Source organism: Plectropomus leopardus, chromosome 14 (genome assembly GCF_026936395.1).
Source record: "Plectropomus leopardus strain MGB_pleo_1.0 chromosome 14, ASM2693639v1, whole genome shotgun sequence".
Lineage (NCBI taxonomy): Eukaryota > Metazoa > Chordata > Actinopteri > Perciformes > Serranidae > Plectropomus > Plectropomus leopardus.
In genome coordinates, this window is record NC_142189.1 from 13,624,510 (window position 1) to 13,638,126 (window position 13,617).

The window sequence follows — 13,617 nt, forward strand, 5'->3', positions numbered from 1 at the left end:
CTATTCCTATGTCATCTCAAAAAACACTGCGGCATTCCTTTGTACTTACCTACCCCTCCCCACTTTGGCCACCCGAAAAAAAAAAAAAAATCTCCCCCCTCCATACATATGTGTGCTGCTTCCTTGAAGTAGGATGTCACACTTGTCTTAAATATAATGAATCACTATCTTCAAGGCATCCCTGGATCCCAAACACTCCCCACAGAAACCTGCCTAGTCCTCCCCCGTTTCCAGCCTTCCTACATGTCACAAATCATCCGTTGTGGAGGGCTCTCCACTAAATCATTAACATTGTCAGAAATGACTGGGCCAAGAATGGGAAGAGCCCAGAGATGCAGCCGAGGCGTGCGCACGTATGATGGGAATATAGGATGGTAAACAAAGAGAGGCAGCCTCATACCTGCTTTTCCCTCTTCCTTCGACGTTCCCCTTTGCCTCCCCTTTGGTTTTTTTCCGTTCCTCTCCTCTTCCATGGGATTTCTGAACAACAAGAAAGAAGTACAGTGTGAGGAAAAGTAAAGAAACTGTCAAAGAAGTTTAACAACTCACGAGAAATTCGTAACCTCTATTCTCTAAACTGTTGTGGAGTTTTTCCAATTTTTCCTCTGAGTTTTTTTTTTCCTAAAAGCTCTTTGTTGTAAACACACTGTAAAAAACATGTGCTGCAATATATGAGATTATGTCTCTGGGCCCATTTTGATTACAGGTATTTATGAGTCCACTGCTGAGAGGATCATCAAAAATCGGACTCTTTCAGGTTGTCTAAATCTGTGGCGGCTTTGTTGTCGCCAAATGATAATGCTCCTGTCATACAGCATTACAGTTTGTACCATATATGTGGCATGTCTTAAAATGCAAGCTCCTCATGCGATGCTACTTATCAAGGCGATTTCCATTTAATGCTATAGCCACACTTATATCTTACGCATACACTCCTACCTATGCTATCATCCATCAAAAGGATTACTAATTTTCCTTCAATTTCCGTTCCTCTCCTAAGAATCTAAAGGATGATTGATAATGGATGAAGGAAAAGCACAGTGGTACTGTTTTTAACCTTGCTCAAGTCATTAATCCGCTTTATACCCATGAAGGTAGTAAAGGAGACAATGAATTAGTCATTAAAGCACAGGTCAGTTTATTAGAATTCCTGATTGAACTGTAAAACGACTTCTCCCGGGCCGCCCGGGCGGACGATGGAATCTGCAAAAGCAGGGAGAAAAAAGGAGCTGAGGGAAGCAGACAGAGGAATTACTGCACGAGTGCATTTTCTCTTGAAGAAAATGACAGAGGGGTGTATCGGTAGCCATCGTTCACCTGACAAAAAAAGCCCTCGCCTAATTAGCGCATGCTGGGTATGGTGTACACAGAGAAAAATCACATGGCAAGGATCATTTGAAAGTGATCAAAGTGCAAAAATGATGCAAGCATGACAGCACATATGTATAAAACGCACAAAACCAGGAGTGACCATTTGTTTGGTTGAACTTGTGCCATGTCTGTGTTAGCATGTAATCTTGGTGATGCAAGTGCTGGCGTATGTTTGTCACCATTTATTAAGTCATGTGGTTGTTGGCCCCACTCCACAGGGAAAGTTCAGACGGCCTCGGATGTTTGCAGCTCCCTAAAATGGAGTAATGATCTAATGACTGTTCAAGGGGGAGGGGGGTCACAGTGAGAGGATGTAATGGATAGGATCAAACCAAAACATGGCACACAAGTTAGCACTGTTTAACAATGGATTCAGTCTGTTCACAAAGTTCTGATACTGCACACATAGCTGCTCAGATTCCATGTCAGGAAGTGTAGAAATTGAAATATAATACGAAATAATGATCAACAACTTTGTTTTTAAAAAAAATCTGTATCTATTACTGCCAGTGGATTATCATAGGAGCACCGTTCACATTAATATTCTGAAATTACTCGGCGTACACAAGTGTTGGGTTTAAGAGTTGCAACTTGTAAACACCATCTTCCACTTCCAACAGCCTGGATAAACACACATCCCAGTTATGAGAAACCCGAGTATGACAGCTGAGATATGCCATTATTAGCCAGCATTCTCAGGCATGTAAACATCTTACTCCATTAAATGGCGATTTTTGCGGCCTGTGTAAACTCCGTTTCCATGGCAGCAAACAGAATATTGTTTATTTATGTAAACAAGGGTGTTTGTGAATGGGATGAGAAGATTAATATAAATAGTCTATCCTAAATATGACCTCGACGGGGATGTTGTGGAATATTCTGTTATCACTATGCATCACTTGCAGCATGTAAGATGGGTTTTAAAATCTGCAAAAAGGTATTTATTTTTATGCCCTGCTTGAATTGTACGCTGCGAGATTGTTTTGAAACCAATCACAGCTCGAGGGGCTTTCAAGAGCTGATTGCGAGATGTTATGCTTACCAGGAAGGCCACTTATCACGGTGGTGGACTTCAGAGGAGCTGGCGGGGCAGTGGTGCTCTCCTCGTAATGTTTTGTCTATGCCACAAGAATTGAACCGAGTCCGTTTAAGGAATGCTTGAAACAGCCACGCCAGGTGCTTCGTGCATGTGGGCACACGGCCTTGACTCACACTGTGGTGATTTCTTGTTTACAGTCGTGTCTACAGACTGTCATCCCAGTCCGTCTTACTCCCTAACTAAATGGAACTTTCATTTCCTGGTTTGTAAATGAGTCTCTCCCTCTGCTTTTGTTTGATATTTATTTATTCAGTTTATGTGACAGGAACAATGCACATTAATCAACATCTCAGCTTTCACATCACTGTAAAAGTGTCAGACCCTCTCTCCCCCTCTCCTCCCTCCTCCCCTCCCGCTCTCCTCTCTTTCCCTCACAGTGCAGTAGCCTCAGCGCAACTCCAATCAGCAAATCAGCACCGTAACTCTAATGAGTGAAATTGCTTATGAGGGGAATCTGTTTCCGATGGTGGGCCCGATGATTAATGCGCACTGACAACATGTCTTTCCTCGAGGAGCTTTGCTGGGCTATGGCAGCTGTGTGACGCCACCTCCTCAAAGATGGCCCCCTCTTCCTCTGAGAGGCTGACATCCCACAGGGACAGGGATAAACTGGAGATGCTGCTGAGGATTTCACCACAACTCAACACTGAATGAGATCATAGCGGTAACATTTCATCCTGATTTTACATTCCTTAAAGTTGTGATATGCCGGCATAAACCATGTAGAAGTTGCTGTGTGGGTTGAGCTGTTATTACAAGATAAAATGGCATGCATTTGCAGCATGATTTTGGAGGTTTCATAAAGTTTTTGAGTTTTTCCTGTGCAATCATAACTACATGCAAAGCAACAGTTTTAAGAAGGCTATGGTAAAAAGAAATTAAATGAAATATTTAAAGAAAATAGAAATCAGATTTGATGGTTGAAGTTTAAATCTGGGAATAATTCAACCTTAAGTTAAACACAATTCAATTTATTCAATAAACTTCATTTTAAAATCATTATCTCCATAGACAATAAAAATAACACTAATTTCACATTTTAGATGGCCATGATAGTGTCCTGGTTTAAATGTCAACACATACATTTAAAAGTGCACTTGAAAATATCTGTTCTTTTTTTTTTAAAGTAGTCATTAGCTACATTATGAGCCTGTGTACATAAAAGCATAAGGTGAGAAGGAAACTATGACCTAAGGTACATTTTGGCCAAAAAATATCCAAATGAGCTTAAAATGCCATTTTGTTTGTCACTATCAGTTTTTACAATCTTCATCTTACACTAATTCACTAAATTAATCCATCAATTTTGGATAAATTCAGCTGCTATGGTGCCAAGTTCTGTTCACAACGTTAACAGAGCATTTTGAATCAGCTGCCACACCGATTTGCACCTCTGACTAACTTCTTCTTATGGGCACTGCAGTATTTACAGCTGTTCACCATGACAAGCTAAGGACAAAACATGTTTTTTCAGACACAAAATTGAGACATTAAAAAATAGTCATAACATAAATCAGGAGAATTACGTGCTTCTATGTTGAGCTATATTGAGGGTAACATTCAAAGACAAAATTTGTATGCTACACAAGTACCCAACTGGAAGGGAGCATGCGATATAAGGTGGCATTGTGATTGGCTGCTGCAATAATTCAGTCGCAAGAAGTTCAAAAGGTTTGAATTCATGTAACATCCACTGTACTCTAAGAGCAAGGACAGAAGATAAAAGGATATATTCAATGAGATGACGTCAATTTGTCGAAATTGAGAGATTCTGCCATATTGTGTAAACTTTCCCTTTAACATCTCTGAATGCATTGGGCCATTGTGAGCAAGGCTGGAAAGCAATGATCAGTACTGTTTTGCAGACCGCTCTAGGGATGACATTTTCTCTGTAGGCCGACCAAGAAGTTAGCATTGCCCTGCTTCCCTCAACAAAAGCCAAAAAAAAAATTCCATTGCATTCTGGATTACTGCAGAAAATAAACAGAGTTGCAAGCAACAGTTTATGAAACCTTTACATTTTGTTCAGCAAGATAATCTTCACAAATGAAAATCACTTTTATATTTTTTATATTATAGATGCAATTACCAGAAGTAAAAAGCTAATGTTAAGCTGTAAACACCATGGTCATATGACCTCAACGTCACCACCACAGCGAGGCTGTTGCACAAAGCTGCATGAAATGTTTTATATGTGATTTTGAAAAAGCATCCCACCACAATTTGGCGGCTGCAGGTCACACCACTGGCCTCAGCTGTTCAGCTGCTTCCATTTCATCATGGGTGTACATTTCATCAGGCTCCTGTTAATGCTGAGAGATTTCTCACAACTACCGGGTATTTGTGCATGTCTTTTTAATGTTACATGAAATTAGCTGTTGTTTGGACAATTGTTTCAGACAAGTAAGATGAAAACAGAAACAGTCACACCCCTCTGCTAACTTTATTAGGCCTGCAGTTTAAAAAAAGATACATTTAGCTGTATATCATCTGCAATAAAAGTGTCCTGGATATGTATGAATCTATCCAAGTTGTAACTAGTGTGTCTTGGCTTTACAGCATGTGATGGATCTAGATTAAAAAGGAACTATTCATCTCCATACTTCACACCTCAAGAGAATTTCTTATCAACCATAACCATTCTGTAAATTACATTACACAGTCTCTGAAAGCCTTAGCCTTGGTTTGTAAGGCTCTAATGTAACATGCACCATTATCAAAGAATTTCTACCTAACGACCCAACTAACCCGAACACTCCTTTCCTCATTCCGTGCTCACAGATGAGATGAGACCCCACTGAGCCAATGAGCTTCGACAAAACTGACTTGATTGCCAGGGCTTTAGCGTCAATGATCCTAGAATAACAAGGAGCATATTGTACCATCAGCACAGGGCTGCAGAGCCAGGCCTGTTCCAGGTTAACAGGCTCTTAGATGCCCGGGCTCAATGACGGAGGTAATGACATTCTCATGATCCTGCAATACAGGTGAAGCGGTAACCATATGGACAGAGGGAGACTACAGAGAGGAAGAAAACTGTGGAGCAGAACATCTGGACATCTATACATTTAAATAATGTGTAAAATGACACTGTGATTAAATATAATGAAGGCTATATAATCCTACATTAAAGTAAATTACAAAAGATTTTTCTATCATCTTCTCTACCTGTCTAATCTTTCTAAAAGGTCACAGGGTGAATGCAAAGAAAAGCTGACCAAAAACAAATAGTACATGATTTTATCATGAGTAAGTTCTGAAAGATTAACAACTATAAATGCGCCTTGGCATCATGTCTATGAAGCACATGTACAGTATCAGCTTGCAAGCAAGTCATTATCACAGCGAGACCACTGATGTTGCCACGCATCCCTGTCAATATTTTGAGTGGAGCTGCAGTACTTTGCACAACTCTATATGAAGTCATTTGACACTCTTATCAAGCATGGAAAATCCATTTCTTGTAATTTCCGCTGTAAAGACACCTCATCAGCCTGTCCCTGATGCCACAGCGGTGGCAAATAAGCGAAAGAAAAAAAAAATTGATCATTAAGATATGATTGACAACAAAAGAAAGAGCAGCCATAGTGCATTGTGCATTTGTTTTTAATTTCCCACAAGTTTTTAATCACAGCATTTGACATCTGTCACTGCGAGGCCTCTGATGTAAGTGAGATGGAAAAAGTACATGTGGCTCTATTTGTGGTGGATGCATAATAGTATGTTTATGTATGGCTTCATGCGTGGGTGCAGACATAACTGCATGCACATGTAAACTGTATGTGTTCATAGATGATTGAATGCATCTAAAGATATTTTTGTGGTGTCTATGGTACATATAGGAACTAATTGCCAGTTTATTAGGTAAACTAAGTAATAGTAAAAGTAAAAGTAATACAGTCTAATACAACAGTCCTCTAATCCTTCCTCAATGAAGGTTTTATTGTTTAGTGTTTGCTGAAACTATTTCAAAGAGGTGCTGATTTAACTGTATGGATGTTTTGGAGGCTGCAGTTTGAGGTTTTGTTTTGAGTTATATTGAAAGGAGTTAAAGAAGCAGCGTCTCAGGCTGGAAAATGAAGCCAACGCAAAAGTGCCAAAAGCTCCAGTTCCTCAAATGGCCACTTGAGGCTGGCTCCAAAATTGATCTCAGTCCCCATAGACACCCATATTAAAATATCAGAATTTACAGCTATAATGAATATGTTTACAGCGTGGTCTCTATGGTTATTTTTTCCCATTCGTGACAACTGTGTAGGGCATGAATTTTTATATAACTCACCTGTTTAAATGTTTTAGACTTCTTCTGTTTAGATTTCTTACACTCTAAATTAGAAAAACTTACATGAAAGACGGGTGCTACTGCATCACCCAAAGGTAGCTTGTAACTTTTACTCCTGCTATGGTAAAATTGTTAGTAATAAGGAGAGAATATGATGATTGGTTTGCACACTTTTGTTTTCTAATATAGTCATGAATTATGGTTCTATGATTTCTTTATATGTATGCATATATGTGTATGTAGGTGTGTTAATGTTTTTTTATACCAATTTTGTTTTTAACAATTTGCACATTTATAACTGTCTATAATTGTCTTATGTCTGTCTATGTTTTGTTATTTAGAATTGACAAGAAGCTAATACACATAATGTTAAAAAAAAGTTCTAATAGAGAACCCCAGTAATTTTAGAGTCCTAAAATATGGAAATCCATTAGCATCTCAGCACCTCTGGTACTCTGGCTTAAAGTTAATGGGTTTTTGATTGGGTTTTTTTGTTAGCAGCCCCTGTCAGTCTGTGGACTTTCATGCTTTGTTTACGACATAAAATATGTCAATAAATCCCCCACTCACAAACTTTGGAGCTTTTATGTGTCCTAAAAGACGTTATCACGCTGAACTGCGCCGAACACAGCTTTACAGCCTCGTGGCAGTGGTGACACGACCGTAGTGTGGTTTGTTTTAGCCCAATAATTGCTTTTTACTTCTGGCGATCACATTTAGGCTTCAAAAATCCTGAAATTGGTGTTCATTTGTGAAGATTATCTTACTGAACAAAGCGTGCAAGTATCATAAATACTGTTTTACCACAGAGCTGCAATGATCCAAAATCCAATGGAAAAATCACATAGGCTTTTTGACGATGGCGCCACGGTGACGTTAGCTTCCAGGCTGGCCTACAGAAAAACGTCTTCCCTGAGGCACTCAGTGGCTCCATCCAGTATTATTCTAGAGTCTATAATGTTTATATTATTTTGTCCACCACATCTCTGAGTGTAGGCAAAATGACAGAAACACCTCTTTGTATAAAGTCGTATTATTTAATAACACTATGAACTACGTTCTCCAAAACGACCCTACAGTTAAATCCGCACCTGTCTAACAATTTCAACAAAAACTGCAAAGGTAGGATTTATTGCAGGACTGTTGTTAGACTGCATTACTTTTAGCTAGGTGCACCTGATAAACCGGCATGTACCTCGGTCTCTGTTCGCGATAGTACAAAAGAAAAGTAGCATTATTATTGCTTTACATATCTGCCTGTCTGCTAGCGCCTCTCATTCGTCCCTGTCGCTAACTGCCGTGGGAGTTCAGATAATGTTCCTTGGCTGGCAGAAGACAGGTTGATAGCTGTCAGGGACAGAAACAGAATAAATGACAGGGTTTCATTGGGGCGCCTCTAAGGCGCATTAGGGACCTCAGGATCCCAATCCCCAAACACGGGATGAAGAATCATTTTGTCACAAAGGCACAGGGTCGCCCATCACTGTCTAATGCATGCCTTGATTAATCGTAGGGATGGATCAACATTATGTCCTATTCAGGGTGATGCTTAATTGCCTCCGCCATCCAAGTCATCCATTGCCCTAATGATTGTGCGTCTGCTTCTCTGGACACATGGTTAGTCTGGTGGACTGTAGCTTAGCAGGACAGGACCCCCTTAAACATCATCACCAGCTGAGAGCTTACCCTCTGCAGACACCTTTACCTCCCCCTAACCGTGAATATGTGGATAAATGGAGCCGGCTTCATCGCCCGTAGCCCTGTGTTTATATTCACAGCAGAATGTCGGCGAGTGTTAATGTATGTAGATTTCATTTCTGATGAGTGATTATTTGACTGCTCATTTTGCCTGAGATTTATGGCACTCTCTCTATCTCCTGACTGCAGTGCCACTCTTATCTTTAATAAAAGAGATGAGGACATTAATCAGGTTTTGTTGGCGGCCCTTACTAAGACATTAAATGTATTGTATGGGGTAAGTAAACACGCTTCACATCCTTCTCTCTCACAGTCGAGAGAGAGAGAGTGAGGGAAGGAGGGTGAGGGACAGAAAGAGGCGAGCAAGGAGGAGAAAAAAAAACCCTCATTATATTTATCATAATTTCACATCTGCTGTTTTTGAAGCAATGTACCATGAGCCCATAAAGTGTATTACAACTGTGCATAAATTCAACTGATTTGTGGCTGGAGTAGCTAATTCCTTGAGTACATTTTAGAAAAACAAGCACTGAGCCCTGAAATTGCAATTCCATAAAGGCTTTAAATTACTGAGTACAGAATCAAGAACTTGCCTGATGTGCCGCGCATGGTGACCGTGTTATAGGGAAATGCAGCGCTCCCTGAGATAGAGACAATAAAACCTGAGATGAGTGAGCCATATACTCAAACAAAATAAAGGAAGAGGAGATGGGCTGGGTACGTGATGAGGGGGAGTGACTATTGTACCTCTGCATCTCAATTTACCCTTTTAACCATGAGGATGCATTTGAGAGGACACATTTAGTTTTTTCCCAGCTCATAATATCCGTCTCTCTGTACTTCATATTGGTGGAAGAGTTAGTGGATGGATGCCAGCACTGCACGCAAAGCCTCCTCATTCAGAAGGCAGTTAAAATGAAATGAATCTCATCATTAGCAGAAAGGGGAGGATGTGCCCTGTGGAATACTCCTAAACAAAGTCAAGAACACACACACAAAAAAAACATAGCCCACACATTCACACTAGAGATGTCGACAGTTATCCTTAATCGGTTAACCGCAAAAATGTTTTTGACCAGTTATGGAAGTTGGTGTATGGGTTATTTTGCTGCTCTTCAGTTTATTGAGCTCTGCACTAACCAGGGCTGGTGGTTTACCTTAGCGAGTTCCGCAGCTCATTTGGAGATTACAGCTAATAACGTTGTTCGCACCCAACAGCATTGCTCTGGAAACATTTAGGCCACCCTCTGGTCTCTCCCCAGGTTGCCCTGGTGAATTTTGAGTAGCAAACCATCTTACGCGTTGTTAGCACTGTTAGCACTGGCAGCGCGGCTATTTGTGCTAACCATGGGCTGTTTATAAAGAAGAACAAGATGACAGCTCCCCAAAAGTGAAGTTTTTCAATCTATATCGTCTCCTGATGTATGGCTGCAGTACAGGTCATAAAGCCCACCCCTCCATGTAGGTAAATGGGACATAGGCCAAACTAAAAACTCAAAGTACACGCCAACATTTTTTTTCCCAAAGATGGTTTCTGTCTCTGAAGGTAGTCCTCATCACCCTGATGTTTGTTCAAGTGATTGTTTTTATGATAAGTTTGGTTTCAATGAGTTATTCAATTCTACATAAAGGGGATTTTCCGCCATGATTGACAGCTGTGAACGCCATTCAGTGCCGCTGCTCATGATTGATCGGATGCATGTTTTGGCGGGAAATCCCCCTCTGCAGAGATTGCTACTGTGCAGACTTTTGCACTGAATGATGTCACCAGTGCAAGATGGCAGCAGCCATATCCAGGATGTTTTAGCTTCACTTTTGCGTAGTAAGTGGTGGCGCGATGTCCATCTTTATATACTGTCTATGGTGCTAACATGGTTTAAGAGTAACTAATCCCAACACTACTTTTTTTTCAGCTGAATATATATGGGTATTGTGGTCCAACTCTTGATGTTTGAGTGCATTCTATTACAATTCTACATTTTGTGTATAAATATGCATGGTAACTGCCCACTAATGGTTGAAACCTGGCTATTGGGTGACTTAATGTGTCTAATCCTGACACGTTGAATGAGTCATGCCACAGGCTAACTTCCATCCCACACGCACTATGTTTCCATGTTATGTCGTCTAGCCGGCTGACTGTCAGCAAAGCCAACAGAAAATAAAATAAAAGGTAAAACATTTACATCGTAAACAAAACTTTGCCATCTCTAAATGGATAGAAATAGATGGATTTGAAAAGCTAAAGCTCACTGAGTCCATGGAGGATGGGATTAAAAGAAAAGGCAGTTTTGTATTTCACGTCTTTTTGTGTTTTTTTTTTCCTGTCTTAAAAAATTACTAATTATTTACCGTTTCATGGGTGCCGGGCTATTGAGAGCAAAATGAACCAAAACTGACACCCCTTATTCACACCAACAGTATAAGCTTGTGTGTGCACACAGCCAGTCATGCACAACCTCGAGTCATTTATTCATCTTCCAGAACCACTATCAGACAAACACAATGAAACCTTTGGGAAGTTCATACTCTCCACTTGTACTGACTTGTATGTATTGGTAATGGTTTCTCCACGAATCAATAAAAAGACTCTGGACCTACATTTGATACGAAGCATTATTTTGTTATCGTGCAAACTTCAGGTGTCACATTGGCTCCAATGTTATTAATATTTCATGTCATTCTTTCCAGCCACTCTCCATCCTATCACCTCCTCTATCCTCCCTTTGCTGTCGCACACCTCCTCACTTTCTCCCTCTTCTATCTAGAGTCATTTGGGGATCGGCATGAACAAGATTTTCATATCAGGTAAATGAATATCTTTATCACAGAGGCAGGAGTCTGGATGCTCAGGGAGCTGGAGAGAATAATCACACAGAGCAAACAGTCTTGGGGAAACAGAGAGGCACTCAGTAATAACAACCTCTCTCAGTCTCCCACAGTGCTCTCTGTGTACATCTAAATAGCCTGCTTACTGCAGTGGATGCTGAGGGATCAATGGCCTTGCTGTGGCTTAGTGCTGACCTTTGACCTATGATGAGCCCATCGGAGAGAAATAAAAGGATATTGTGGAGTTACGACATGAGCCCCAACACAATTTTTGATCAACAAATGGGACATGAGTGTAACTGTTTTTTTCCTAGAATTAAGACATGTTGGCCATATTATTAGCCACGCTAGCTCCATGACTCAAGAGATGGTGATGTCAGTCTCTCTATCCACCACTTTGGTCCAAACTGAAATGCAATAATAACTCTTGGATGGATTTCTATAAAATTTCATACAAACACTCAATGTTCCTCAGCGGGTAAAATTATCTTACTTTGGTGATACTTTTTTCTCCTGTATGATTCCAAGGTGAGGTTGACATTTTTGTTTTTAAGCAAAATAATTCAACAAGTATCACATCAATTGCAATGGGTTAACATGATGCCCAGAGAAGCGCCACCTGTAGGTGGCAATGAACATGCAATGCAACATGCAAATGCAATGAACGTAGAGTACAGACTTGTACATGTCTATATACACATCTAATGTTAAGCATAAGTAGGCTATTTTCTGTGAAATATCTCAACATTAACCAGATGGATTGGCACATTTTGTACAGACATTCGTGGTTCCCAGAGGATGAGCCCTAACAACATGCTGACCCCGTGAGTTTTCGTCTAGAGCCACAATGAGGTTGACATTTTTGGCTCTGAGTGAAATTGCTTAACAACTATCAGATGGATTGCTATGAAATTTGGGGTACACATCATTGTCTCAGGATAAGCTGTCATCACTTAAATGTTCCTCTGCCTTTTATCTAGAGAAACCATGAGGACAAAATTCTATTTTGGTTCAGCACAACTAACAATCCCATCAGCCCCACTTTGAGAATTATACCTGCTAAACATCAGCATGTTAACATTGCCATTTTGTGTATATGTTAGCATGCTGATGTTCAAAGCACTGCTGTGCCTAACAGGCCTCCTACCTCACAGAGCATGGCTGTAGACTGTTAGTCTTGTTTTTCGTTGAAGACAGACGTAAAACAAAGCATGCTGTTTTTAATATTCATGTGTGCATTTCAATCAAAAGTTTTGGGCCACCTTATAAAGCACTGCGATACCAGAATATTTTATCACCATTGTGTGAACTATTAGTGAGCATTATGTTGATTTTAATGAGAATAAAATCAATTGTTTATATTTTACTGGTTCGTTGACATTTCATTTACTTGTGTGAAAAAAATTTGGCGCAACTAATTCTTTTCTAACGTGGACTGCAGAACAAAAAGCAACCATCTCTCTTTATTACAATGCCCAATAACAGTTGATTTAATGGCTATAAAAAGCGTTCATTAGAATGTTATAGATAAGAAATATTGAAAGTATACCTAAAAGTGTCACTTTTATAGTGAGTGAACAGGATAATATAATCTAAAAAGGGTGTGATTATATTCAAGTCCTGTCCTCCAGCATTATCTCGGAGCTCATAAAGAGATGAAGTTTAATATGATGCTTTCAGTCAGTTTAATTGAATTTTAATTGCCACTTTGGACAGAAGGTTTAGATCTAATCAATAAAATATTAAACTTTTGGGGCTTTGACATGGAATGGTCTCCCTGTCGCCCCCGGCGCGATGCATCCCGGTACCAGGCGGGTATAAAATGCCTGTTTATGAGCTGAGGTAGCTAAGCCAACACCTTGCTGTTTTCCATAGTGTTTCAGCAGAATGCGGTGGATAAATAACACACGGAGAACAAGCTGAGATTCCATTAATTACACTGGTGTGGAAGAGCGGTCGGTCACCTTCAAAGGAAGGCCTTTAATGTGCCAGAGCTATAAATATTTTGAAATGTCACACCTTGGGAAGACAGCATCAGGCCAGAGCCGGGGTGATAAATCAGAGCCTGAGAAGAACCAGGAAAGAAAAGATGGCTCTTTGGTATTTTAGAAATAATTACCGATACAAAAGGGGTAATGAATGAAGCTATAAATTACATTAAAACAGACCATTAGGAGAGGATTAGTTTATAAAACTCGTTCCTGCTCCTTAAAATTACCCTCTCAGAATATCGCGTATTTTACTCTGTCCATAACTCACAGAAATAAAAAACATGTATGCATAATATCACACTCTTTTGATTAATGCTAAATTAATTGATTTTGTTCTGCTGCTTTTA

General features: G+C 40.0%; 1 long non-coding RNA gene across 1 annotated transcript in view; it reads right to left on the bottom strand.

Moving 5' to 3' along the window:
- Positions 1 to 399: 399 nt before the first annotated feature.
- LOC148187441 (uncharacterized) overlaps positions 400 to 13,617 on the bottom strand; it is a 118,698-nt gene continuing 105,480 nt past the window's right edge. The window contains exon 3 of the long non-coding RNA XR_015778757.1: positions 400 to 480. This is a non-coding gene — a long non-coding RNA (uncharacterized LOC148187441). The remainder of the gene's footprint in view (positions 481 to 13,617) is intronic.